This window comes from Natrix helvetica (genome assembly GCF_964273705.1).
Source record: "Natrix helvetica genome assembly, chromosome: 2".
Lineage (NCBI taxonomy): Eukaryota > Metazoa > Chordata > Lepidosauria > Squamata > Natricidae > Natrix > Natrix helvetica.
This window is the reverse complement of record NC_138552.1, coordinates 282,505,535-282,532,172: the sequence shown is the minus strand read 5'-3', so window position 1 is coordinate 282,532,172 and position 26,638 is coordinate 282,505,535. Positions and strand designations below refer to the sequence as shown.

Below are 26,638 nucleotides of genomic sequence, written 5' to 3'. Positions count from 1 at the left end.
AGCATTAAAAAAAAGAAACTGAAGTCTTGCTTTTGACTGGTCAAGAACAAGCTATTCAAACTAATGCTATTAAGGCTAGAACTGAAAAAATGTTGAATGGTTCAAGGAGCAGATTGTGCAACAAGGCAGAAGAAACAAGATATGATATAAACTCGGGACGATAACACAAACTGATTATAAACAAGCACAACTCTGTCACCAAAAATGATTCACTGGAACATCTTTAAAATCATCATGTGCCAGTAATGAAAAATTGGTGGGAACATAGAGTTGAAAAGATAATTGAAGATGAGTAGGTTAAAATATGTATTGTGGGATTTCTGAATATAGACTCTTGGCTCACAACACACAGACTTAACTATGGGTGATAAGAAGAAAGTGTGGATAATTGATGAGATATTTCCAGGATAAATACAAAGAATTGGAGATCACAAAGTATCAAGATCTGAAAATCGAAGTTGAACAATGATGGCATAAATCCGCTACAGCGGTCTCAGTGACATTGGGTGCCATACCCAAAAAACTTTGGATTGGAATTAGAAAATTTGCCTATTAACAAAATTTCCATCTGTCAATTACAAAAGGTCAGACTCGGAGGTGGCATTCGGCCAGTTTGGAGTGGTTTGCCCGAACTGGTAGCAGAAATCGCGGGTGGGGGCGCCCACCTGCCCTGGCTCTATGCCATCCCATTTAGGCACCTTTTTTTAGCCAAAGCGCATGAACGGAAGGCTGAGCGCATCATGCATGCTCACATTTGCGAACTGGTAGGGGGGGGGTAACTGAATACCACCCCTGGTCAGGCTGCTTGGATCCACACATATATAATCCCGATACATTACAGTTCTGGGGAAGAACTCATACACATTGAGTTCTTCCCCAGAACTGTAATGTATCGGGATCATATATGTGCCGACTCCAGCTAAAGAACTGACAACTGCGATTTGACATTGTTATGTATACAATTATTGTTATTATGATTACTTCTTCGCATCAAAATGACTCAGTTGGCAGGCCCCTAGAAAAAGGTGACCCCGTTATTGCTGTCGCCCCTAAAAGAGAAAAAAATGTGCTCCGTAGATTGTCTTCCCTTCTCTATTTTGTCTTGGTTTAATGACCCTTGCAAAGCTTGAGCTGTAAGTTGTTAGAAATCTAATCAGCAGATAAAGGTCTTCTTTCACTCTACCAAGGAAAGGAAGGTTGACTTTATAAATCTTTTGGATTATGCAGGAGCTCTTTAGGGTATCCTTGGTCTAAATGACGACAGCTCGCTAGAGGTTTAGAATGTATGGCCCTCGTTCCCGTCCTCCACCCCCACCCCTTAACTCTCTCTCTGAGTCACAGTGCTGAATTACAGGGCTAGAATTGGCTTGAGCTGGTGCATTGATTATTTTGCATGCTGCTCAGCTGAGATAGACTGGCCCGGCGTGTTTGTGTGTGTGTGTGTGTGCACGCGCGCGTGCTTGGGAGATCTGTCTTTGCAGAGAGCGGGACAGCTGTATCCACAAGGGGATCACCAATCATCCTGTGAGGAACTGCTTCTGTCCTTCAACAGGCAATTAACGCGAGTCCATTACTGCTCCCCGGAGGCCCCTGGGGGGCTGCAAAAGGCATTGACTGAAAGGTCAGAAACCTCACGAGGGCAAGGAAGAAGCTGGGCCTAGCGAAATGGAGTGGAAAGTAGTCGCTATTTATCACCTGCTAGTAATTTAAGAGAGAGGGAGGAGGAAGAGAAAGGAGGGGAGAAAGGATGCCGTACACTAAGTATTCATCATCATGGCGAGCATGTGGCAGCTATGAACACATAAATAAAAGCTGTAGGAGCATCTCTTCTTTGCCAGGGATAAGACATTAAGTAAGCTCTCCATGAGCACTGAGCTGGGGAAGGAATTGACAAGTCCCTCCTAAAGTGATATTTCAGCAGGGATGGGGAGGTAGAGGGACATCTGCTGATGGATTCTCCAGCTGTTCCATGCCGATGAAAAGGAGAGCAGAGTGATGTTGTTGCCCCTGCATGATACTGTTGTGGTCCACCAGCGGCTTGCAGAGCTGGCAGCAGAGTGGGACAATGAGGAGGTTGGGGAGGAACATGAGCCAGTCCTGGAGTCTGGGGAAGGCTCAGAGGAGGGCTCTGCGTCAGAGGCAGAGAGGGGGCCAGGGCCATCTGGGAGTTTGTGCTGCCTCTGGAACCTCCGGAGTTGGACAGCAGCAAGGCAGAGCGTGCATGCACAGAGTTTCCAGAAGGCAAGAACAGTTAAAACAGAAGGGATGACTCAGGAGTAAGGCTTGAGGGTGATTGGCCCCTTTCATAAGACATTAAAGAGGAGCAAAGGCACATGAACCTTTGCAGGAAGCAACTTGGTTCATGCTGGTCAGTTTACCTTCTCTAACTCCATTTGGACTCTTTGCTCCGTGTGGCCTTGCCAAGCAAATTGCTAATTAAGTCTTTGACAGCGTTTTCAAAAAAAGATAAAGGTGGGTGCTTATCAGCCTTATTCCGAAGGACTTTGGCAGCCTCCTGTAGAACTCTTTCCAACTATTCGGGACTCATTACAGGCTGTGAACGAATATAATTCACAGCCTCTGAAATAAAAAGAGGGTTTTTGGACCTAATTGTGTGCTTTTTATTACCTCGCAGGAATAGCGGAAACCTGGTTGGGCCCAGAGGGGGGGTTGCCCCTCAGGGAAATGTGCCCTCCAGGTTACCGTGTATTCCACCAGCCACGGGCCCAAGGTAGGGGTGGGGGAGTAGCAATTATCATCCGGGACGACCTGGCACCGAGAGAATTCACTGTGTCGCAGACATCTGGTTGTGAGTCTCTGGGCGTAAAGTGGGGCCCAGGGAGTCAGTTGGGCCTGTTGATAGTATACCTGGCTCCCCGCCATACATCAACGGCCCTGCCCGAGCTCCTCGAGCGGATCGCGGAGATGGCGGTTGAGACCCCCAAACTACTAGTGATGGGGGATTTCAACCTGCCGTCAACGGGAAAGGCATCCGAGGTGGCCCGGGAATTCATGGCTTCCATGACAGCCATGGGTCTGACTCAAGTAATTCAGGACCCCACTCACGAGCGAGGCCACATTCTGGATCTTGTGTTTGTCTCCGACCAGTGGACGAGTGATCTGGGAAGAGGGCATTTAGTCATCACGCCCCTGTCATGGTCAGATCACTCACTTCTCCAGCTGGACTTCCCTGGCGCTACTCCCCACCGCGGGGAGGCGGAACCAGATTATCCCAGATGGTTCCGCCCCAGGCGCCTGATGGAACCGGATAGGTTCCAGGCGGAGCTTGGGCCACTTCCTGCTGACCTGTCCCGCCCCCGGGCTGAGGACCTGGTAGCCGCATGGAATAGTGCGGCTGCCGGTGCCTTGGACCGGGTGGCGCCTCTGCGGCCTCTCCGACGGCCACGATCGACCCGGGCCCCCTGGTTTAACGGGGAGCTAAGGGCGATGAAACGCCTTAGGAGACGCCTGGAGAGTAAGTGGAGATCCTCCCGCTCCGAAGCTGACCGAACACAGGTAAGAGCCTACATAAGGACCTACCTTGTGGCAATAAGAGTGGCCAAACGTCAGTATTGTGCCACTCTTATAGCATCCGCAGAGAACCGCCCTGCCGCCCTGTTTCGGGTGACCCGCTCCCTTCTGTCACAGGAGCAGCGGGACCCCCCATTGCAGGGCAGGGCAGAGGAATTTGGAGAGTTCCTGCAGGATAAAATCGATCATATCCGGAGAGGTTGGACCCACTCCAGTGCTCCAGTGGGGACGTCCGAGACTAGTCTTGAGAGACCATGCTGGGAGGAGTTTGACCCTGTTGTCATCGAAGATTTGGACAGATTGCGCGGGCGACTGCGGGCCACCACATGTTTACTGGACCCGTGTCCCTCCTGGTTGGTGCTGGCCTCCTGGGAGGGCTCACGAGGCTGGCTACTGGGACTGGTGAACGCTTCGTTGGGGGAGGGCCTGATGCCGGCCGCCTTGAAAGAGGCGGTGGTCAGGCCCCTGCTCAAGAAGCCTTCTCTGGACCCAAAGGAGCTAGCAAATTATCGTCCTGTCTCCAACCTTCCTTTTTTAGCGAAGGTTGTTGAGAGTGTGGTGGCTCAGCAGTTTCTGCGCCACCTGGAGGAAGCTGATTATCTAGACCCGCGCCAGTCCGGCTTCCGACCCGGTCACAGCACGGAGACGGCCTTGGTCGCGTTGGTGGATGATCTCTGGAGGGCAAAGGATGGGGGTTGTTCCTCCATCCTTGTCCTATTAGATCTCTCGGCGGCCTTCGATACCATCGACCATGGTATCCTATTGCGCCGGCTGGAGAGGTTGGGGGTTGGAGGCACCGTGCTACGGTGGTTCCGCTCCTACCTCTCTGGCCGGACGCAATGTGTGTTGACGGGGGAGCAGAGGTCGACCGCAAGGCCCCTCATTTGTGGGGTCCCTCAGGGGTCGATCCTCTCGCCTCTCCTGTTCAACATATATATGAGGCCGCTGGGCGAGATCATCCGTGGTTTTGGGGTGAGTTACCATCTGTACGCTGATGATACTCAGTTGTACATTTCCACCCCAAACCACCCCAACGAGGCTGTCGAAGTGATGGCCCGGTGTCTGGAAGCCGTACGGGTCTGGATGGATGACAACAGGCTCAGGCTCAACCCCTCCAAGACAGAGTGGCTGTGGTTCCCGGCTTCCCGATTCAATCAGCATACTCCATCGCTGACCATCGGGGATGAGCAATTAGCCCCGGTGGAAGGGGCGCGCAACTTGGGCGTCCTCCTTGATGATCGGCTGACCTTAGAAGATCACGTGGCGGCCGTGGCAAGGGGGGCGTTCCACCAGGTTCGCCTGGTGCGCCAGTTGCGGCCCCTTTTGGACCGGGAGGCCTTGCGCACAGTCACTCACGCGCTGGTGACGTCCCGCCTGGACTACTGTAACGCTCTCTACATGGGGCTCCCCTTGAGGTGCGCCCGGAGACTGCAGTTGGTCCAGAATGCAGCCGCGCGGGTTATTATGGGGAGATCGAGATTCTCCCATATAACACCTATCCTGCGCGAGCTGCACTGGCTTCCTGTGGCCTACCGGGTGCGCTTCAAGGTACTGGTTACCATCTTCAAAGCGCTCCATGGCACAGGGCCCAGTTACCTGCGGGATCGCGTCCTGCCCCATACATCCCTGCGACCCATTCGCTCACACAGAGAGGGGCTACTCCGGGTGCCGTCCTCTAGAGAGTGCCAGAGGGCGATGCCCAGGAGTAGGGCCTTCTCTGTGGTGGGCCCTACCCTTTGGAATGACCTCCCCCCAGACATCCGGACAACAACCGACCTTCGCTCCTTCCGTATGAAGCTGAAGACCTACCTGTTTTGTCAAGCCGGCCTGGCATAACGTTACAATCTTGCCACCCCAGGTCATTTTATAACGGGAAATTTTGTTTTTTAAAGTTTTTAGAGTTTAATATTTTTGGGGTTTTAAATTTTGTAAGTATGCTTATGTATGGACTTATTTTTACCTCCTCTGTACGATATATGGTGCTATCTTGATTATTGCTCTGTACGTCGCCCCGAGTCCCTGTGGGGAGAGGGGGCGACTAATAAGTTCAATAAAATAAATAATAAATAAATAAATAAAAAGAGGGTTTTTGGACCTAATTGTGTGCTTTTTATTGTACTAGGAAGTCTAGGTCAGAACAGATACTTTGTATGGTTATGCCGGAGCCATCCACCAAGAACTAAGGAAAACAATTTTAGCAATAGAACAGTAAGTAAATCAAGATTTCCCTACGTGGTAACATTGCCCCCTGGGTTGGGGGATTCAAACATCAAAGAGAAGGCTCTACCAGATAATGGCAGGTCTGTTGCTTTCCTAAGAGGCCTTCAGACCAAATTGATCCCTTGCCACCAGCAGTTCAGGAGGACTCCAACTCAACGTGTCTAAATAAACCACTAAGTTAATTTGGCAGTTTTATGACTAAAGCACAACGTAATAAAAGTGACACGTGGGTGGCCAGGAGGTGCACCAGGTAGAGCCAAGCTGGGCCATGCATGAGGACCTTGTACATTGTGGTTTGGAAGCCCAAGGGGTGCATAATTAGTTCCTGATGTGCATCTGGACAGATGTTCAACTTGGCAAAAGGGGAGTCTCTATAACCAGAACCTCTGCAAACATATTATTCAGCTAAAGAAGGAGGGGGATCCCCCTCCTTGCAAGGTCTCTTCTGGGAACTTAAAAAGAAAGAAGTTGATGAAGTACCAACTGAAGAAATTTTGTGGGTGAGAGGAAGATAGTTATGGGGGGGGGGAAGAGAACAGTTGGAGAGTGTGAGCAAAGTGTGTGTTTGGAGGCCAAAGGCACCACATAAAAGCTTTGGTTGTTTTAAAAGCTCTTAGTCATGATTTATGCTCATTCAAAAAATTTCCATCTCAAAGAAGATCCAGCATTGCTCACTGGGAAAATATTAGATTCCAGAAACTAAGTACAAACACAGGAGCACTAAACATAGAAAATAACCCTTGACAGCAGGAATTCTGTACAAATGGTGATATTCTATGGCCTCGTTTGAATGGGGCCTTTAATGTGCAGTCTATAAATAAATATAAGAGGCACATGTGTGAGCTGTGTCTGGCCCAACACCCCCATATATTCTCTCTCCATTTTTTTAATCTTGCCTATTTGAGCAAAAGGAAGGTCCTTGTTTGATCTTTTCTTTAGACCTTGTGCTGCTCAACCCAATGCAGGGTATAAGGAGAATGTGGCTAAGATGGATGACTGCTGTAAACCTTATGTCTAATGAGGTGTTTCTCAACCTTAGTAACTTGAAAATGTATGGACTGCAACTATTAGCGGCTGGAGAATTCTGGGAGTTGAAGTCCAGACATGTTCAAGTAGCCAAGGTTGAGAAACATTGCATTAAACAAATTGTAAACAGGGGCGGGATCCTACCAGTTTAACAACCGGTTTGCTGCGCCCCAAAATATATATTCTTCATCTGAACTCTTAACATTAGGTGGCATCAGGAGCTAATCTAATGGTATCCCGGAAAACCTTATTCCTTTGTCCTAGAGCAGAGGTGTCAAACTCAATTTCATTGATGGCTGCATTGGAGTTGTGTGACTTCGGGGGGGGGGGGGCATAGTCAGCATGGCCAGCTTGATGTTACTTATGGTGGTGGCCCAAGTGCTCTGCCAGGAAAAACAGGCTCCTTAGCTCCATTTTCACCTGTGATGGCCTCCTTCAGCCCTCTGCCAGTGAAAATGGAGCTCGGGGGGATGGGCAAGACCCTCCCAAGCTCTGTTTTCACTGGCAAAGGCACCACGGGGCGGATCTTGAGTTTGACACCCCTGAACTAGAGGTATATCATTTATCCAACGATAGGCATATAGATGATAAGCAACATCTAAAATTTATACTAGTTGATTCCTACCTCAATGGCTAAGGTAATACATCACATCAAGCCTTAATGAAATATAGTTGCTGATGGACTCTATAGTTGATAAACTGTGATTTATGGCTTAGGTCAATATGTTAACATGGTCCATTGTGATTTATTTTTATTGGTTAAAGACAGATTCTGATGCAACCTTGTGCCACTGATGAAATGCGGTTATTTAAACGGAACATCAAACAATGTGGAAAAATTACAGAAGAAAGGAAAGGAATATGAATTGGCGTTTCTGAGTTAGAAACTAACTTTTCTACCAGACTATTTTTCTCTTTATTTAAAAAAAAAATCATGGTGGTATGTTGGCAACTGAATAACAGTAGAATATGCACATAGTTATATATTGCATTTATGGCAATCCTTAAAAATATACCAATAGCTCCGGCCTATGTTTAATGACAACATTTCTTTCCATCATGACTATATTGCTTTATGAGGGGTGAGATTAAGCTGGGATAAATTGCAGTGAGATTAAGACATTTTATTAGGATAAAATGTCTTAATCTTGCAGATTATCAATCAATTGAAAGCCTGGTAGATTATCCAGTGGGGATTTAACCTATTTGTTTCTATGACATCTGTTGAATGTTGCATTCTATTCCATTAGGAATTGTCCGAAAGGCGACAAGTCAAAAACTAGTTCCATTATCTCACCTCTAATATGCAGAGTTAAAGTATCCCACATTCAGAAATACTGATGAAGCTCTAGAATAGGAATGGAACAACCAACCATCTTTCAGTTTTCTGGGAGTTCAGTTTGCTGAATCCCTTGCTACTGCTGATGACGGCTAGAAAAGGACAAAAATTGAACCCAGAACCATCTCTGCCAAAAAAGCCAACACAGTCCTAGGCTGCATCAACAGAGGGATAGAATCAAGATCGCGTGAAGTGTTAATACCACTTTACAATGCCTTGGTAAGGCCACACTTTGAATACTGCATTCAGTTTTGGTCGCCACGATGTAGAAAAGATGTGGAGACTCTAGAAAGAGTGCAGAGAAGAGCAACAAAGATGATTAGGGGACTGGAGGCTAAAATATACAAAGAATGGTTTCAGGAATTTGGTATGTCTAGTTTAATGAAAAGAAGGACTAGGGGAGACATGATAGCAGTGTTCCGATATCTCAGGGGTTGCCACAAAGAAGAGGGAGTCAAGCTATTCTCCAAAGCACCTGAGGATAGAACAGGAAGCAACAGGTGGAAACTAATCAAGGAGAGAAGCAACTATATTGCTTTATAGAACTGAGCAGAAATTTCCTGACAGTGAGAACAATTAATCAGTGGAACAACTTGCCTCCAGAAGTTGTGAATGCCCCAACACTGGAAGTCTTTAAGGAGATGTTGGATAGCCATCTGTCTGAAATGGTATAGGGTTTCCTGCCTAAGCAGGTGGTTGGAATAGAAGACCTCCAAGGTCCCTTCCAACTCTGTTATTCTATTCTATTCTATCTCGAGCAGGGATATTCATCTCTGGCAACTTTAGCACTTGTGGACGTGAACTCCAAGAATTCCCTAGCCAGCCTGTAAATATAGGATACCGCAACTGCTGTAAATAGATGTTGGTTGCCAAGCATCCACATGCCCATGGGGATTTGCTGCAGGTGTGGGGACTGGTTGTTACATTTCAGTGCAATGTAAACAAACAAATGGTTGTAAGTTGAAGACTACCTGTATGAATTCTGTCGACAAGGACCAATGACAGACCTGGTTTTCTGCAGGAGCACATTCTCTTTTATTCATTTATGTGCACAACTAGGTGAGACAGTCATGACCTCCAGGAGCTGGAATTCAGGGTTATAAATAAACCATCGCAATAGATTTGTCTCTAAACATCTAAACGACACTCAAGAGCTGTTACAGATAGTCACAAACAAAGGTTAGCCAGGCAAACAAGGTTAGTCAGACAACCAGCTTTTACGGCAAAGAGATAGTGGCCCTGGTAACAACAAAGACCATCTTCTACAGAGCCTAAAAGTCTACTCCTATTATGTGTAGCCCAAGGTTTTAAAACTGGATTTCTTTCTCATGCCCTTCCATTGTAACAAGAATCTAGCAATCTATTTTTTTTTTTCCTCTACAGCTTGGCTGTTGGCGGCTGATGCAGTGTGTTTACACAACCTGTCTGGTCTTGGGTTCGTTCCTAGCCATCCCTCGCTAAATGAAAGGAGAAGGGGGGGGGGGGAAGTACAAAAGTGTTTTTCTTATTATTGCATTTGCTGCCCCATTACGTTTCGTAAGTAACAATGCCAAGGACTTCAAACGGAACATATTGTTAGGAACCGGGCCGGAAAATAATCACTGAACCAAGGTGACCAAACTGACCTTCTGGAGGCCTTGTCTTTTTTCGGCTTTAAAAGCCAAAGAATCACTATGATCACGGAGGCCAGCAGAGAGTGGTTTGTATATATATCTTCAGGCAGCCCAAGCACGACAAGATCAAAAGCAACGATTCATACCGTTAGTCCTTGACTTACGAACCACAACTGGCAACCAGAATTTCCATTGCTAAGCAAGGCCGGTTGCTAAGCGAGTTGCACCTGATTTACGACCGCTTGTTAAGCAGATCGCTGAGGTTGTGAAGTGAATCTTGTGGCCATCAAGCAAATCTGGTTTCCCTCTTGGACACTACTTGTCCAAAGCTGGATGGGAAGGTTGTAAATAGGGATCACATGATCCCAGGACACTACAACGGCTGTAATTAAAGGGTGGGCTGCAAAGAGAATCCATAGCTAACGTTATGGCCAGTTTGGAGAACCTCCAAATCCCACCCCTGGCTGGGCCCTCCCATCCCACCCCTCCCACCCTGCCACTCCTCTCCCAGGAGTCTCCAGACGGCCCTTTTTGAAAGCAAGGTAAGTGCAGGGCCGATGCGGCGGCTCGGGAAGGGGGAAAAATGGGCCTCCCGGAAGTTACGGAAGTCTGGAAATGGGCCTGTTTCCAGCCTCCAGAGCCCGGGAGGACGCAGTTTTCGCCCTCCCAGAGGTTCAAGGAAAGCCTCCGAAGCCTAGGGAAGGCAAAAATGCCACCCTCCCATGCCATGGTGCAAGAGGCCGACTAGGCCCCACCCACCATGGCCCCACCCACCATGGCCCCACCCACCCAGCATCCGGGCAGAGACCCCGTTGCTGAAGTTTTTGAAGCCCACCCCTGCTGTAAATAGACAATGGTTGCCAAGCAAGCATCCACATTTTTATCCCATGACTCCGGGGAGGCTGCCAGTGTGAAGACCGGTTGTAACATTTCAGTGCAATGTAAACAGCCACAAACAAATGGTTGTAAGTTGAAGACTACCAATATGAATGACTATTTAAAAAGTACTCGATTCCTTAATTGTATGCTACCTGAATTGTAAATTCCTTGCTTGACTCCAGCTAGTTTTTAATTCTGGCCTATTCCCCCCCTCCCCCTCCCCGCCTGCAATACAGGAATCTAAAATACTTAAGAGATATCAACAGAAGTAACATCCAATGAGGACGTAGTATAGCAAGAAGGTCTTCAAATATCCCGGGGGCTGCCACAAAGAAGATGGTGTCAACTATTCTCCAAAGCACCTGAAGGCAGGACAAGGACCAATGGATGGAATCTAATCAAGAAGTGAAGCAACCTAGAACTAAGGAGAAATTTCCTGGCAATGAAAACAATTAATCCGTGGAACTGATTGCCTCCAGAGGCTGTGGGTGCTCCGTCACTGGAGGCTTTTAAGAAGAGATTGGACAACCTTTTACCTGAAATGATATAGGGCAGGGATGGCGAATCTTTTCGGCACCGAGTGCCAACAAGTGAAGTGTGTTTGTCTGAGCCGCAATCCGGAAGAGCAGCTGCCCAGGGGGCATAAGCGTGCCAGAAAATGAACTTCCTGTTTCCGACATGCAGCTAGTCTTCCGGTTACTGGCGCGCATGCATGTGCAACAATCAGCTGGCATGCGCAGATACTCACGCCGGAAAATGGAAGACCAGCTCTTTCACTTTCCAGCACTGCTGCACACACAAAGGCCAGCTGATCGTTGCACACGCATGTGCACCAAAAACCTAGAAGAGGAAGGGGTGACGCCGCACATGCCAGGTGGCATGGCTCTGTGTGCCATTTTTGGCACACGTTCCATAGGTTCGCCATCACAGACATGGGGTCTCCTGCTTATGCAGGGAGTTGGACTAGAAGACCTCCAAGGTCCCTTCCAATTCTGTCGTTCTGTTATCAATCTTTCAATAGCATGCCATTGGCCATATGACCAAAACAGGCAGGATGAGAAAAAGGAATAGAGGGGAAGGACAAAGTATTAAATTAAATTTTAAGCATTCGCAAAAAAAATGTTATATTAAGTTTCTGGACTAGTACAAGGTCTGAGAAGATTCTGTCGAAGTCCATGTTCAGCCATAGATGCTCATGGAGGAATTTTGGGATAATTAGGGCTTCTCGGGGCTGTTACAGTTATGGTAAATCTATAATCTGTCTACTGAACAATCTTCAATTCACATATTTAAAGCAAATACTTATATACCCTGTTTCCCCGAAAATAAGACAGGATCTCATCCCCCACCAATAAACACTTGGCCTTATTTTCAGGGAGGTCTTATTATTTTTGAGCTGCAGGAGGCGACAAGCGTGGTCACCCCATGGCTGCTGCTATGTTGCAATATTTTCAGTGAGGGCTTATTTTCAGGGGACTGCTTATTTTAGCGCATGTGCTCAAAAGCCTGATTGGGCTTATTATCCAGGGAGATCTTATTTTCAGGGAAACAGGGTATTGGTTTAAAGTATTTCTTAAAGTTTCTGCATCAAAGCTTTCCACCTTCCTATTAAACATTATTTCTGCTTTTCCTTCCAGTTTGTTTGCAAAGTCGATGTGTCTCTGACTTCCCCCCCCCTTTCACAAAAAAGGGAGCAATTATAATTTATTATGCAGTAATTGTTACCTAAATGTTTTTGAATAAGCAAAAATCACATCTGTTTAGGAATAAGTTCCGCGCTGAGAGAATTCCCTTTGAAATAGAGGCAGCGTTCTTCGATTCCGTAACTGTACACATAAAACAACGAATTTATTTCCCCACTGCGTCCATTACATTCCCAAGTCAAACGGCATCTTCTTCCCCTTCCCATATTAAAGCCTTTGATTTAATGGAGGTTTTAACTACTGGTTCTTCTGGGAATGTTTCAGGAGGCTCTGCACAGATTAGGTTATTGGAAAGTATAGTTATTTGCTTGTAAAGTGGCAGCTCCGTGTCAAAATTGATTTTCTCTAGTGCGGCAACAGTAAGAAAGATAAGCCTCTGCTTTGCATCCAGAATAACATGATCTCCATGCCTCTGCATTAGGTTTCATCCCATCCTGATTTTCTTCTTGAGATAAGAGGTTTTCATTGACCAAAATGAAGGGGTGCTGCTTTATGCCACACAATTCTGAGGAAGACGTATTTAGCCTTGTTTCTTCTTAGAACATAAAACAACCGAGTTGAAAGGAACCATGGAGGTCTTCTAGTCCAGCTCTCTGCTTGAGCAAGAAACTCTACCATTTCAGATAAATGACTGTCCAATCTCTTCTTAAAAGCCTCCGGTGATGGAGTACCCGCAACCTCTGAAGGCAAACTACTCCATTGGTTGATTGCTCTCACCAAAAGCAATAGCACTTAGACTTACATACCGCTTCACGGTGCTTTTACAGCCCTCTCTAAACAGTTTACAGAGTCAGCATATTTGCCCCCAGCAATCTGGTTCCTCCTTTTAACCACCTCGGAAGGATGGAAGGCTGAGTCAACCTTCAGCCGGTGAGATTTGAACTGCTGAACTGCATCTAGCAGTCAGCTGAAGTAGCCTGCAGTACTGCACTCTAATCACTGCGCCACCTCGGCTCTTTCTAATTTCATTAGGAAATTTCTCTTTATTCTAGGTTGTTTCTCTCCTTGGATAGTTTCCAACCATTGTTTCTTGTCTTGCCTTCTGGTGCTTTGGAAAATTGGTTGACCCCTCTTTTTTCTGGCAGCACCTCAAATACTGGAACACTGCTATCATGTCACCCCTGGTCCATCTTTTCATTAGACTTCATTCATACCCAATTCCTGTAACCATTTGCTTCGCGTGTTTGAGCCTCCAATCCCCAAATCATCTTTATTGCTCTTCTCTGCACTTTTTCTAGATTCTCAACATCTTTTCTTTTTATAATATGGTGACGAGAATCTTAGAAACGGTCAACCTTTGTGGTTGATTGGAGGCACTCTAGGTAGGCCACAGGGAAAGAAAGAGGGGAAAAAATCTCCAAAGTTACATATACAGTTAGTCCTCGACTTATGGAGAACCCAAAGTTTCCATTGCTTAAGTGAGGCAGTTGTTGAGTTTTGCCCCACTTTACAACCTTCGTTGCCACATATGCCAGTGAATTACTGCCATTGGGAAATGATTCGTGGGAAACAGAGTAATGTGGTGACCAAAACTGGATGCAGTACTCTAGGTGTGGTCTTACTACGGCTTTATAGAATGGTATTAGTACCTCACTTGATCTTGATTGTATCCCTCTGTTAATGCAACTTAGGACTGCATTGGCTTTTTTGGCTGCTGCTGCACGCTGCTGGCTCATATTTAGCTGGTTGTCCACTAAGGTAACCAGCTAAATATGAGAACCTAAAGCCAATCTCCCTCTCTCAATTCATTCTACCCCAAAAATGTTGTGGTGAAGATAAAATGAAGGGGAAAGTTCGTTAAACCACCACAGAAGGAAGGCAAGAAAGAGAATTCATAATATTATTCCATTATTCTCTGGGGTGCAGTTTGCCAACTTGTGACGCAGTCTGTCTGTCTCTGTCTCTCTCTCTCAGTATGTTCATTTATGGAAGTCCAATATTCTCATTTGCTAAAGCTCAAGTGTAACTCCAGCCAAAATAAATACATAATTGAAGGTTGCAGGGTTTTGATATACAAAGGATCTTTTCAAAGGAAGAAGATGGAAAGGATCCACAAAGAAAACTCTAATTATTATTACACACTGAAAGAAATATATAGGGTGTATGACTCAGGGATATGACTCAGAGATTCAAACTGCTCCCCCCTCCCAAAGAATAGAAATATGCCAAAAAGAGGGTGCGGTTTGGGGGCACCTCAATAACGCAAACCAATAGGAAAGAAATGCACAAAAAATAATGTGTTAATTATATAATATGAATACCATGTTTATTTATGTATGGATTTTAAAACTTTTAGATGGCTCCAGCCCTCTGATCAGAAGTGAGGTTGCTGCCGGTTCAGCCTGGATCGGGCAAACCAGTAGTAGCGGCGGCAGGAAGCTCCGCCCACCTGCCTGGAAGCTTCTGCGCATCCGAAGAAGCGTCGCGGGCGGGCGGGAGCACGCACAAACAGGTAGTAACAAAATTGACAATCCACCATTGCCTCTGATGGTTATACAAGTGCAACAGTTAAATCAGGGACAGTAATAAAACAATACAATATTATACAATATAAAATTAATAACTGCAATTAAGAGGTACAAGTAAGTTGCTGTGAGATACAGACTGGAAGAATATGTCTACTGCAGGGGTGTCAAAGTCCCAGCTTGCAGGCTGGATGCATCAACATGCTGGCCACCCCCATCCCTGTTTTTTGTGAAGGAGGAAAAAGTTGCAATACATCACGTGATGACAATGTTGTCATCGTGAGTTTGGTCTAGTGTAATGACAAGAATGACTAAGGGTGACATGATAGCAGTGTTCCTATATCTAAGGGGATGCCACAGATAACAGGGGCTCCAAAGCACCAGAAGGTAAGACAAAAAACAATGGATGGAAACTAATCAAGAGAGATCCAACCTAGAACTAAGGAGAAAGTTGTCAACAGTGAAAACAATTGACCAGTGGTTTTCAGAAGTTGTAGGTGCTTCATCACTGGAGTCTTTTAAAAAGAGACTGGGTAGCCATTTGTCTAGTATAGGTTTCCTCTTGAGCAGGGATTGGATTAGAGGACGTCCCCCCACCCCCACCAGTCCCTTCCAACTCTGTTATTATGTTGTTCTGAATCCCTTCAAAACCTGCACTTAATATTTTCACCTTTGGGTAAGTCTAGAATTATCTATTGTCTTACTTTTTCAGTTTGAGTTAGTTTTGAAAATGATTTTAACTGTTTTATGACATTTTAACTACGGTACTCATATTTTATTGCTGTGAGCCTTGAACCTTCTTTGGGAAAAGGGGTAGGATATAAATAATACAACTAAAATTAATACAAAATTGAGAGCGAGGGAGAGAGGGAGAGGGGGAAGGAGGGGAGAGGGGGGAGGGAGGGAGAGGGGGAGAGAGGGAGGGAGGGGGAAGGGAGAGGGAGGGAGGGAGGGAGGGAGGGAGAGGGAGGGGGGAGGGAGAGGGAGGGAGGGAGGGAGGGAGAGAGAGAGAGAGAGAGAGAGAGAGAGAGAGAGAGAGAGAGAGAGAGAGAGAGAGAGAGAGAGAGAGAGCGAGCAGGTTGCTTTCCAAACCAGGGACTTCATCATTTATTCTTTTGTCCCTTCAGTTTAGCTGTCCTTGTAGTTCTCTCCTGCAGCTAACAGAATTGTTGTCCCAAGTTCCCAAGAGATTAATGTATTTACTGACTTCTATAAGATGTTATACCAATCAGCACTAACTGTCCCTGACAGAGACGTAAAGGATCTATTAAATTAGATCTGAGGCACTATTAAATTACTCGGCAAGAAGCAGCATGGCTCGCCTTATCTGGGACAGAAATTAATGCATGTTATTAAAGCCATGTATTTAAGGGAAATTCTCAGGGAAAAAATGGATAGCCTTGCAAAATTGAGCAGGGGGAAAAAATAGTATTGGAAGAAAAGGGGGAGGCGGGAGTGGAACTCTGCTGTTACCACGTTGCCTTCAGCAAATCCCCTGCAGTTTCTATAATGCCACAGTAAAAAGAGAGAGAGAGAGAGAATTTGCCTGCAGCCACCCACCCACTAGTTCCTCTTTGCTAATCAGATTAGTGACAAATAAAATTAAACCATTAAGGCAATTAAGGAATTCTTGGTTAACATTTGATTGGGAGCTTGCTTGCAAATGCTCTTGTTGCTTTTCTAAGAAGAGAGCTGATCAAAAGCAGGCCCAAGTTCCTGAAGACCTTGGCTTCTTGCTAATTCACCAAGGTTGGGGGTTGTTTGTTGAAGCTGCCAAGATAGGCTGATGGACACGTACTACAGGTAGTCCTCGACTTACGACCACAACTGAGCCCAAAATTTATGTTGCTGTCCTTCTGTTCACTAGATTAGCCATACCCAGTTCCTGCAACCGTTCATCATATGTTTTAGCCTCCAGTCCCCAAAACTGCAGCCAAGAAATTAAGACGCTTGCTCCTGGGGAGGAAAGCTATGGCAAATCTAGACAGCATACTAAAAAGCAGAGACATCACCCTCCCAACAAAAGTATGTATAGTCAAGACTATGGTTTTCCCAGTTGCAATGAATGGCTGTGAAAGTTGGATCATAGGGAAGGCTGAGCGCCGAGGAATTGAGGCCTTTGAACTCTGGTGCTGGAGAAGAAGACTCCTGCGAGTCCCTTGGATTGCAAGACGATCAAACCGGTCAGTCCTAGAGGAGATCAACCCTGACTGCTCTTTAAAAGGCCAGATCCTGAAGATGAAACTCAAATACTTTGGCCACCTAATGAGAAGGAAGGACTCACTGGAGAAGAGCCTCATGCTGGGAAAGATGGAGGGCAAAAGAAGAAGGGGACGACAGAGAATGAGGTGGCTGGATGGAGTCACCGAAGCAGTCAGTGTGACAGTGGTGGGTTCCTCCCGGATCGCACCGGATCGCGCGCGCTCCCTTTCAGCGCTCCACCTGGCTTGTGCGCTCCCTTTCAGCGCTCCACCTGGCTTGCGCGCTCCCTTTCAGCGCTCCACCTGGCTCTCGCGCTCCCTTCCGGCGCTGAAACCGGAAGTACAGTTTTGCCCGGCCCTGGCGAAGCAACGACGCCTGTCTGCGCTCCACCAGCTCGGCTGGGAACGGAGATGTTTCCTCAGCGGAGCGGAGCGCCTGAAAAGACTTTTCAGGCGCTCCGCTCCGCTGAGGAAACATCTCCGTTCCCAGCCGAGCTGGTGGAGCGCAGACAGGCGTCGTTGCTTCGCCAGGGGCGGGGCAAGACTGTACTTCCGGTTTCAGCGCCGGAAGGGAGCGCGAGAGCCAGGTGGAGCGCTGAAAGGGAGCGCGCAAGCCAGGTGGAGCGCTGAAAGGGAGCGCGCAAGCCAGGTGGAGCGCTGAAAGGGAGCGCGCGCGATCCGGTGCGATCCAGCAGGAACCCACCACTGCAGTGTGAGCTTAAATGGAGTCTGGGGGATGTTAGAGGACAGAAAGGCTTGGAGGAACATTGTTCATGGGGTCATGATGGGTCAGACACGAATTTGCAACTAACAACAATAATCTCTACTCATCCTGGTTGCTCTTCTCTGCACTTTTTCTACACTCTCAACATCTTTTTTATAGTGTGGTGACCAAAACTGGATGCAGTGTTCTAGGTGTGGTCTTACGAAGGCTTTATAGAGTGGTATTGGTACCTCACTTGATCTTGAACTTACTAATTTAAGAACTGCAGTGATTCACTGAACAATATCAGTACCTATCCTTCCATCCTCCTCCATCACAACTGACGAAGCTTCCTGGATGAGAAGCGAAACATTTTCTTCTTCCTCCTCAAGAAAAAAAAGGGGTCCAGCTGCCTTTTGTAGGGGGAAAAAAACCATACCTTTGAGACAAAAACCTGTGTGCTTTCAAAATTTATTAGAAAAGAGAAAATAATTTTGATGTATTTCTAATGGGCGGAGAGTGGTATTTTTGCACACATTTAGCTACAAATTAGTCAAGGAATGTGCCGTATATGACTGCCCTGTCTTTCATTTTATAGTAATGCCTTTAATGATCTACAGCCTTTCTGATATCCTCCAGTTCCGTTACATCGCAGTATATTTAATGGGAAATCACAGTGAGGAAATTCTTCCCATGTGTTTTTTTTTTTTTTTTCAAATTGGGAAATGTAAGCTTCAAGGGAGGTTCCAGACTGAAGGAAGTGATGTCAGAGAAAACAACAGTAAGTGGACCTACCACATTCAAAGATAACTTCAGCAGAAAAACACCCCCCCTCCCCTCCCCCGGAAATCAGAAATAAATCCTGCAGTATTTTCAGAATAAGATATTAAAACAGTGGCTACTTTCTCAGGGCTTTCTTTCTTGCTTGCTTACTTTTATTTTTCTTCTTTCTTTCTTTCTTTCTTTCTTTCTTTCTTTTTTCTTTCTTTCTTTCTTTCTTTCTTTCTTGCTTGCTTGCTTGCTTGCTTGCTTGCTTGCTTTTATTTTTCTTCCTTCTTTCTTTCTTTTTCTTTCTTTCTTTCTTTCTTTCTTCTTTCTTTTCCTTTCTGCTTCTTCCTTTTCTTCCTTTTCTTTTTTCTTTATTTTCTCTATTCTTTCATATTTCTTCTTTTTTCTTTCTTTCTTTCTTTCTTTCTTTCTTTCTTTCTTTCTTTCTTTCTTTCTTTCTTTCTGGCTTGCTTGCTTTTATTTTTCTTCTTTCTTTCTTTCTTTTTTCTTTCTTTCTTTTTTCTTTCTTTTCCTTTCTGCTTCTTCCTTTTCTTTATTTTCTTTTTTCTTTATTTTCTCTATTCTTTCATATTTCTTCTTTTTCTTTCTTTCTTTCTTTCTTTCTTTCTTTCTTTCTTTCTTTCTTTCTTTTCCTTCCTTCCTTCCTTCCTTCCTTCCTTCCTCGCAAACTTTCAGTCCAGTATTAATGGACAATGAATGAATGGTCCTGACCTTAAGAAAGCAGCCCTTTAATTCATATTCACCTGTTCAATGTTTTCTAATTGGCTTAATTTTCTCCTTCCCCTCCTCCCTCATTTAAAAAAAGAAAAGAAAAGCAAGCAACGCATGTTTTGGGCTTTTCTCCTTTGCCCCATTTTCTGAAGTGTCAGCAAACTTCCTCCTTCCATGAATTGTAAGGTGTGCCCTATGCACGTGGCTCTCCTTAAATCATCCATGATGTATTGAACGTGCCTTAAATGAGTCTCTTCCATTTGCACAATTGCCCTATTAATTTCCTCCTCATTGATTTACACCACCTTCTGCAGAAAACGGTTCCCCCAGGCCTCACTTTTAACATGTGCTCACCAGAGACTCTGGTCTAAATTTTCCTACCTCCCTGCCACATCTCCTCCACATTTGTCTTCATTCATCCCTCTCTTCTCTTCTGTCTCCCTTCCCCTCCTACCATTCCATCTTCCTTCTGTTCGTTTTTGCATTTCCCCCCAGTCTCCCTCCCTCTCTGCTTTTATGCGGCTAATAAATCTCCCGGGTTGGGATTTTACTAGATAGAGTAAAATTCAAGAGTCCCCATCTCAGGGAAAAGGCAACAGTTCCTGGAACATTTGCTACCAGTTTAAGCACCCTTGTTGTTAGTTGTGAAATCGTGTCTGACCCATTGCGACCCCATGGACAACGTTCCTATAGGCCTTCCTGTCCTCTACCATCCTCTGGAGGCCATTTAAGCTCACGCCTACTGCTTCGGTGACTCTATCCAGCCACCTCATTCTCTGTCGTCCCCTTCTTCTTTTGCCCTCCATCTTTCTCAGCATTAGGCTCTTCTCCAGTGAGTCCTTCCTTCCCATTAGGTGGCCAAAGTAAGTTTCTAAGTTTCATCTTCAGGATCTGGCCTTCTAAAGAACAGTCAGGCTTCATCTCCTCTAGGTCTGACCGGTTTGATCGCCTTGCAGTCCAAGGGACTCGCAAGAGTCTTCTCCAGCACCATAGTTCAAAGGCACCCTAGACCTCATTTCACTAGGAGAAACATTGCCTTGTTTCCTTTGCCATTTGTTCTATCTCTGAATCCTGGAGAATTCCAACCCTTGATTCTTGAACTACGGAAACATGGTTTCAGTTTTCTGCTCCATTGCTTTGCATCTTGCCTACCTTTCTATTTATTTAATCATTAATGTTGGTGCAGTGGTTAGAATGCAGTATTGCAGCCTAACTCTGTTCACAGCCAGGAGTATGATCCTGACCAGCTCAAGATTGACTCAGCTTTCCATTCTTCCAAGGTCAGTCAGATTATTGGGGGTAAGATGCTGAAACTGCTTAAAGAGGGCAATCAAATACGGGTCCCCAACCCTGGGCCGTGGCCCACTACCGGACCATGGCCCATTTGGAACTGGGCCAGAAAACTGTTGGGGGCTCAGGCAGCTCCACTTGTATACTAAATATACTCACTAAATAGTTTGCCGTGAAAATGATTGCCTGCAAAGGCTCCTGGATTGGGGCTGAAAGGTAAAAGCAGAAGCAGTATGCTCTGTCCAATATTTGGATAGACCAGGTTGCCCTGATAGACTGATCTCACTGGAAAAAAACACTCCCTCTCTTTCTATACTACATTTGCTCCTAGGATCTGCTTCTCCTTTTCCTACACTACATTCATTAATGCTTTAGTTCCACCACTTAATGGGGATGTGAAAGGGGTTCCCAACTAAGTGTCTCCCGGGCAACAGTGATGTCACCGTTCGATCCTTTCAACCCGGAAGTGCTTTGGTGCTCCCGACATGACAGTAGTAGTAGTTTCACCTATCCCTGGCATGAGACATCTCCACATGGATTACACATAAGCCCATATAGTTCTAAACAGAAAAAAGTGTGTGTCTGTCTGTCTGTCTGTCTGTCTGTCTGTCTGTCTGTCTGTCTATCATCATCTATCTATCTATCTATCTATCTATCTATCTATCTATCTATCTATCTATCTATCTATCTATCTATCATCTATCAAAGGCAAATATCACTCAGTCATCACAAAATCTCCAGAACTGTAAAACCTAAAAATTTGAAATTTGGCATGTATGTTCCTCTTGGCTTCTAGGTTCTTGCTAAGAAAGGATTTGTTGAAATGACCATCAGATGATTAATATTTCTTATACAGTAATTAACATGCTCTGATGCTAAGGAGTTAGACATACTACTCTCCCTCCCCACCTGAAAAGAACTCTGTTCCAACTGCCAGTTGCCTCATATTCTGTTACCTCAGTTCAAACTGGTAGACTTTCCACTCCTTCACTCAGGAGCAGTCTGGGGCTCCTTACAGTACTAAACGTTGGTACCCCACCAAAATATCTATGCCTTCTACTTATCAAACTGCTTCCGGACTCAAGGGGCAGGAGCAATATTCCCTTTTGTGTTTCAATCACCGGCCACACCTGAGCCAATGGATTGAACTGGAATGAACCGATTTCTCCTCATTGCCCGATCATATAGTTTTGTCACGAAGCACAGGTATCCAGCTAGTTCTTGATAGTACACACTAGGTTTTTTTTCTTTTTTCATTTCTGTTATAATTTTGCACTAGTGAGGTTAAAACCAATTTCGTTGTATTTAAGTACAATGACAATAAAGATTATACTTATATAAAAATATGCACCTGGGCCTTATGTTTTTAGTACAGCTTAGTACCCCAAAAATGTAAGAAAAGAATGAAAAGTAGAACACATTCTGCATTGTAGGGTGGACAGAAAAGGAAGCCTTTCAGTGAAGGATAATGAAATGTTTTATAAGACAGAGGGGAGCATAATTTAATTCAAGAGCCTATCTAGCTTAGCTGCAAAATTCATCAATACAAGGGTATTTGACTTTTGTCCAAAATGGTATAGGGTCTCTTGCTTGAGCAGGGCGTTGAATTAGAAGACCTCTAAAGTCCCTTCTGACTCTGTTTTTCTGTTAATGAAATAGCAAAAGGTTCTCTACTGACATAAAAACTACATGTAAACCATGTCTGTAAAACAAATCATGGTTTGGGGAGGCTATAATCTATCTGTAGTGAAAAGTACTTTTTTTTTTTTTTTAACAAGAGCAATTTGTGAAATCACATCAATGCCTCTGACTGGAATAACTGAAGACAATTTCTGTAGCTTTTAGCTTCCCACGTTCCGAGAAAGCAAGGATGAGGTAAGATCTTTTTGTGGAACAGGGTAAAAATTGGTAGGCGATCAAGAATTTAATCAGGGAATTTGCTATAACTGAGGTGAAGCAGTCTAAAAGTGACTTACAAAAATTAGCAGGAATAAAGAAGTATCTCCATGGATGTATGGAAAACATTAATGCAATGTCTAGACTGAATGTTCATTTTTTTCCAGGGCAAATGCCAAGTACAGGAAAAGCAGATTATTGTTTTATTCATTTCTTGGTGGTGCTTATACTGATAGTACAGCGATCACTAAGTGGAGACTGAATGGTGGCACTTTCAATATTTCTTTTGTTTTATTATTATTCTGCAAATAGTCCATGACTTAAAACCACAATTGGGACCAGAATTCCCGTTGCTAAGCAAGGCATTTGTTAAATGAATCGCGCTCAATTTTATGATCTATTTTTCTCATGGTTGTTAAGCAAATCGCTCCAGTCGTTTACTGAAACATATGGTTGTTAAGTGAATCCTGACTCCCCCATTGACTTTGAGAGCGAGAAGCCAATTGGGAAGGTTGCAAAAGGTGATCGTGTGACTCTGGGATGCTGCAACGGTCATAAATGTGAGGACCAGTTCTAAGTCTCTTTTTTCAGTGTCATCGAAACTTTGGTTCTTTAAATGAATGGTTTTAAGTGCCTGCAGGCCTTGTCCCTTCTCCCCTCTCCCCAATAACCTCCCATCATCCATTATGCACATACCATCTTCAGTGTTTTTAATCTACTGTATGCTACCTTCTATCGTTTCAATTAGGTATTATTAATTAATCATATCAATATTTAAGTGGGAATGTAAGTCCAGTAAGTTTCGTGATCTTGAATGCAGTTTTTGGACAATGCAGCCCCAGGGGTGCCTCCCCCCCACCCCACAAAGAGTTGTAACCAAATGGTAATTTTACTACTGGGATAGAAAGGGAAATGATTAACTATAGTTCATTTAATGAACTATTCACTAATAGTTCATTAAATATAACTACTTAATATTTCATATAATTAAGCACACTTAAATTAAATATATGAGGGGAGTAATCACATTAACTACATTTATTTAAACATACAGAAAGTCAACTCAAATTTAATTTTTGTCTTAATTTCACCCATGTGTACCCTGGCTAGAGGAATTCTGAACTCATCCCTAAATTACTTCACTGAACAAATTATGTCATGAAGCGAATGGCCGCAAAGGGTTGATTGAGAATTTTTTTTGGGTTCCTCTGCTTCAGCATAAATGTATGAAACAGAGTGGCTGTCCAAAGGAGAAAAGATACATTTCATCCAAAAACGATGAAGTATGATACCTTTAAGGCAGTGGTGGGATTCATTTTTTTTTTACTACTGGTTCTGTGGGCGTGGCTTGGTGGGCGTGGCGTGGCTTGGTGGGCGTGGCGTGGCTTGGTAGGCGTGGCAGGGGAAGGATACTGTAAAATCTCCATTTCCTCCCCACTCCAGGAAAAAAATACTGCAAATCCCCATTCCCTCCCGATCAGCTGGGACTCGGGAGGCAGAGAATAGATGGGGGCGGGGCCAGTCAGAGGTGGTATTTACCGGTTCTCCAAACTACTCAAAATTTCCACCTCTGGTTCTCCAGAACTGATCAGAACCTGCTGAATTCCACCTCTGCTTTAAGGCCATCAAAGTACAATATCTTCCTATCCCAGGTCCTTGGGAAGGAGTTGACAGGTGGATAAAAACAGGGGTGGGCTTCAAAAGTTTTAGCAAGAGGTTCTCTGCCCGGTTACTGGGTGGGCATGGCCTAGTCAGCCTCCTGCACCATAGTGGTGGTGGGTGTTTTTGCCCTCCCTGGGCTCTGGAGGCTTTTCTCGAGCCTCCAGGAGGGCGAAAACACCCTCCCCAGGCTCCAGAGACCCTCTGGAGGCCGGAAACTGCTCCATTTCCCACCTTTCTGTACTTCTGGTAGGCCCATTTTTTGCCCTCCCCGAACCTCTGTGTGCGCCCTGCACTTACCTGCTTCCAAAACGGGCCGTCTGGGGACTCCTGGGAGGGGAGGGGTGGGGTGGGTGGGTGGGGCAATCCAGGAGTGGGGTTTGGGGGTTCTCCAAACTGCACAGAATCTTAGCTAGAGGTTCTCCCAAACCCCTGCAAACCCCCAGCAGCCCACCCCTGGATAAAAATGCTAAATCCAGTTTAAACATCTGTGCAACCAACTCTAATAATAATAATGATAGTATACCACTCAAAGTGGCTCAGAGCCAGGCAGCATATACATTTAATAAATTATTATTCATGTTCCTTGCTCAATTTTTCATTGAGGAAAAACGGACGAGCAAGACCCAATCTGGGTTTGCAAAGTTGGCAAGGAAGCTGAAGTGGAGCTGTAGCGAGAAGTCTGGCGCCATTTTAACAAAACAAATTTCTGATCGGCACACATTGGTGCTCCCAGCTGGCACGACTCTCATTTCAGTTTGATGGAGTCCGTGTGATGAACTCCGAGTCTCAGCCTGCCCCGGAGTCTCACATTTATCTGATCTTTCATTCCGCCAGCCGCACATTTTTTTTTTGCTAAGCACACACAACTCCCTGAGCTGCAGCCAAGATGGCTTTGCACAGGTCCAGCATCAATATGTTGAGTGTTGAATTCATTTCTTTAGGGAACCCGCTAAATCTGAACTTTCCAAAATCATTTGGCCCCTATTACTGGTAAGCACTGCTCTTAAATAGGTTGTAACTCCAGCTAATAGGCTCTGTAATCGGAGCTGAATTGAACAAAAGACCTTGCCAGGGCTAAGTATCTGTCATTTTGATTGCCAATCAAATGCCCTGTGTGTAGGAAAGGGGGAAAAAAAAACCTTTCTCCCCCTTTGCACAAGCTTTTTTTTTTTGCAAGTATCTCACCTTCCCTCTCTCTCACCCACCCACACATTTTTATTTTATTAAAAAAAGAAATTGACAGGTAGTCCTCAACTTACAACAGTTCACCATTCAAAGTTACAACAGCACTGAAAAATGTGGCCTATGACTGTTTTTCACAGTTATAACCTATGCAGCATCCGCAAGATCATGGGGTCAAAATTCAGATGCTTGGCAACTGGTTCATACTTATGACGGTTAATGTGTCCTGGGGTCATGTGATCCCCTTTCGCGACCTTCTGACAAGCAAAGTCAAGGGGGCAGCCAGATTCACTTAACAACCGGATTACTAACTTATCAATTGTGGCGATGATTCACTTAACAACTTCGGCAAGAAAGATCATGAAATGGGGCAAAATTCACTTAAGAAAAGTCTCGCTTAACAACAGAAATTGTGGGCTCAGTTGTGGTCGTAAGTCAAGGACTACCTTTACTACGGAAGGCTTTTTAAAAAAAGTTGCAGTTAATAAACATACTTCACCTACTTTGTTAAGTGCCGCATGGATGGATGACTATTAAATTCGATTTCACACCCCTTCCAACCTTAAATTTCTCCTCTTCTCTTTTACACATCCATTTGCAACTTTAAAAAAAATTGTGTGCATCTGTGTGTACCTTTCTCCTGACATCTATTGATTCAACACACTTGTGCATTCTGTCAGCCCCGCTAGGAAATCAATTCCGTAAGAAGGCTAAAACTACTTTTACTGAGATTGGCTATAATCAGAGAACTGTGCAAGTTTGATTGTCCTGGATCTCTTTTTGCCTTCTTATAATTAACGAAAGCACTAACAATAGCATTTAGACTTCTATACCGCTCAATAGTGCTTTGCAGCCTTCTCTAAGTGGTTTTACAAAGTCATCATATCTCCCCAAACAATCTGGGTCCTCACTTCACCAAGCTCAGAAGGATGGAAGGCTGAGTCAACCTTGAGCCGGTCAGGATCGAACTCCTGACAGTGAGCATAGTTATCTTGCTATGCTTCATTCTATCCTCTGCACTGCCATATCTCTTAACAATGCCAAATTAGCGGGCATCTGCCTGCACCCTTTATACATTCTCGCTTAACAACAGAGCTGAGGTGGCGCAGTGGTTTGAGTGCAGTACTGTAAAATGATACCCCCATCAACACTAGTATGGCAAGCGGCTGTATATAAACAGGAAGAAAACCTCACCCTATCTCACCTTGATGATGTTACCTAGTTGGGTAATGAAAGGTCTGCAAATAATCAACCAAACTCAGAGAACCCCACAAATTCCACGGTTCAACCCTGAGCTACAGATGGCCTCTTTTATTGAAATCTTGAGCAATTTGGAATGATCAATATGAAGTTGACCACAACCGAAAACACAGGTGTTAAATTAGGATTGCATTTAGCAGTGGAGTTCACTTAGGTTTATCACCGATT

The 26,638-nt window shown here is 45.0% G+C and overlaps 1 protein-coding gene and 1 long non-coding RNA gene across 2 annotated transcripts in view; one reads left to right on the top strand and one right to left on the bottom strand.

The window, feature by feature from the left end:
• AUTS2 (activator of transcription and developmental regulator AUTS2) overlaps window positions 1-26,638 on the bottom strand; it is a gene marked incomplete at its 5' end in the record, with an annotated part of 1,133,928 nt that overhangs the window by 471,172 nt on the left and 636,118 nt on the right. The gene's annotated exons all lie outside the window — the stretch shown is intronic.
• LOC309387742 lies at window positions 1,477-7,635 on the top strand. The gene is made up of 3 exons (XR_014174657.1): window positions 1,477-1,621; window positions 5,654-5,739; window positions 7,543-7,635. It is a non-coding gene; the product is annotated as an uncharacterized lncRNA (long non-coding RNA).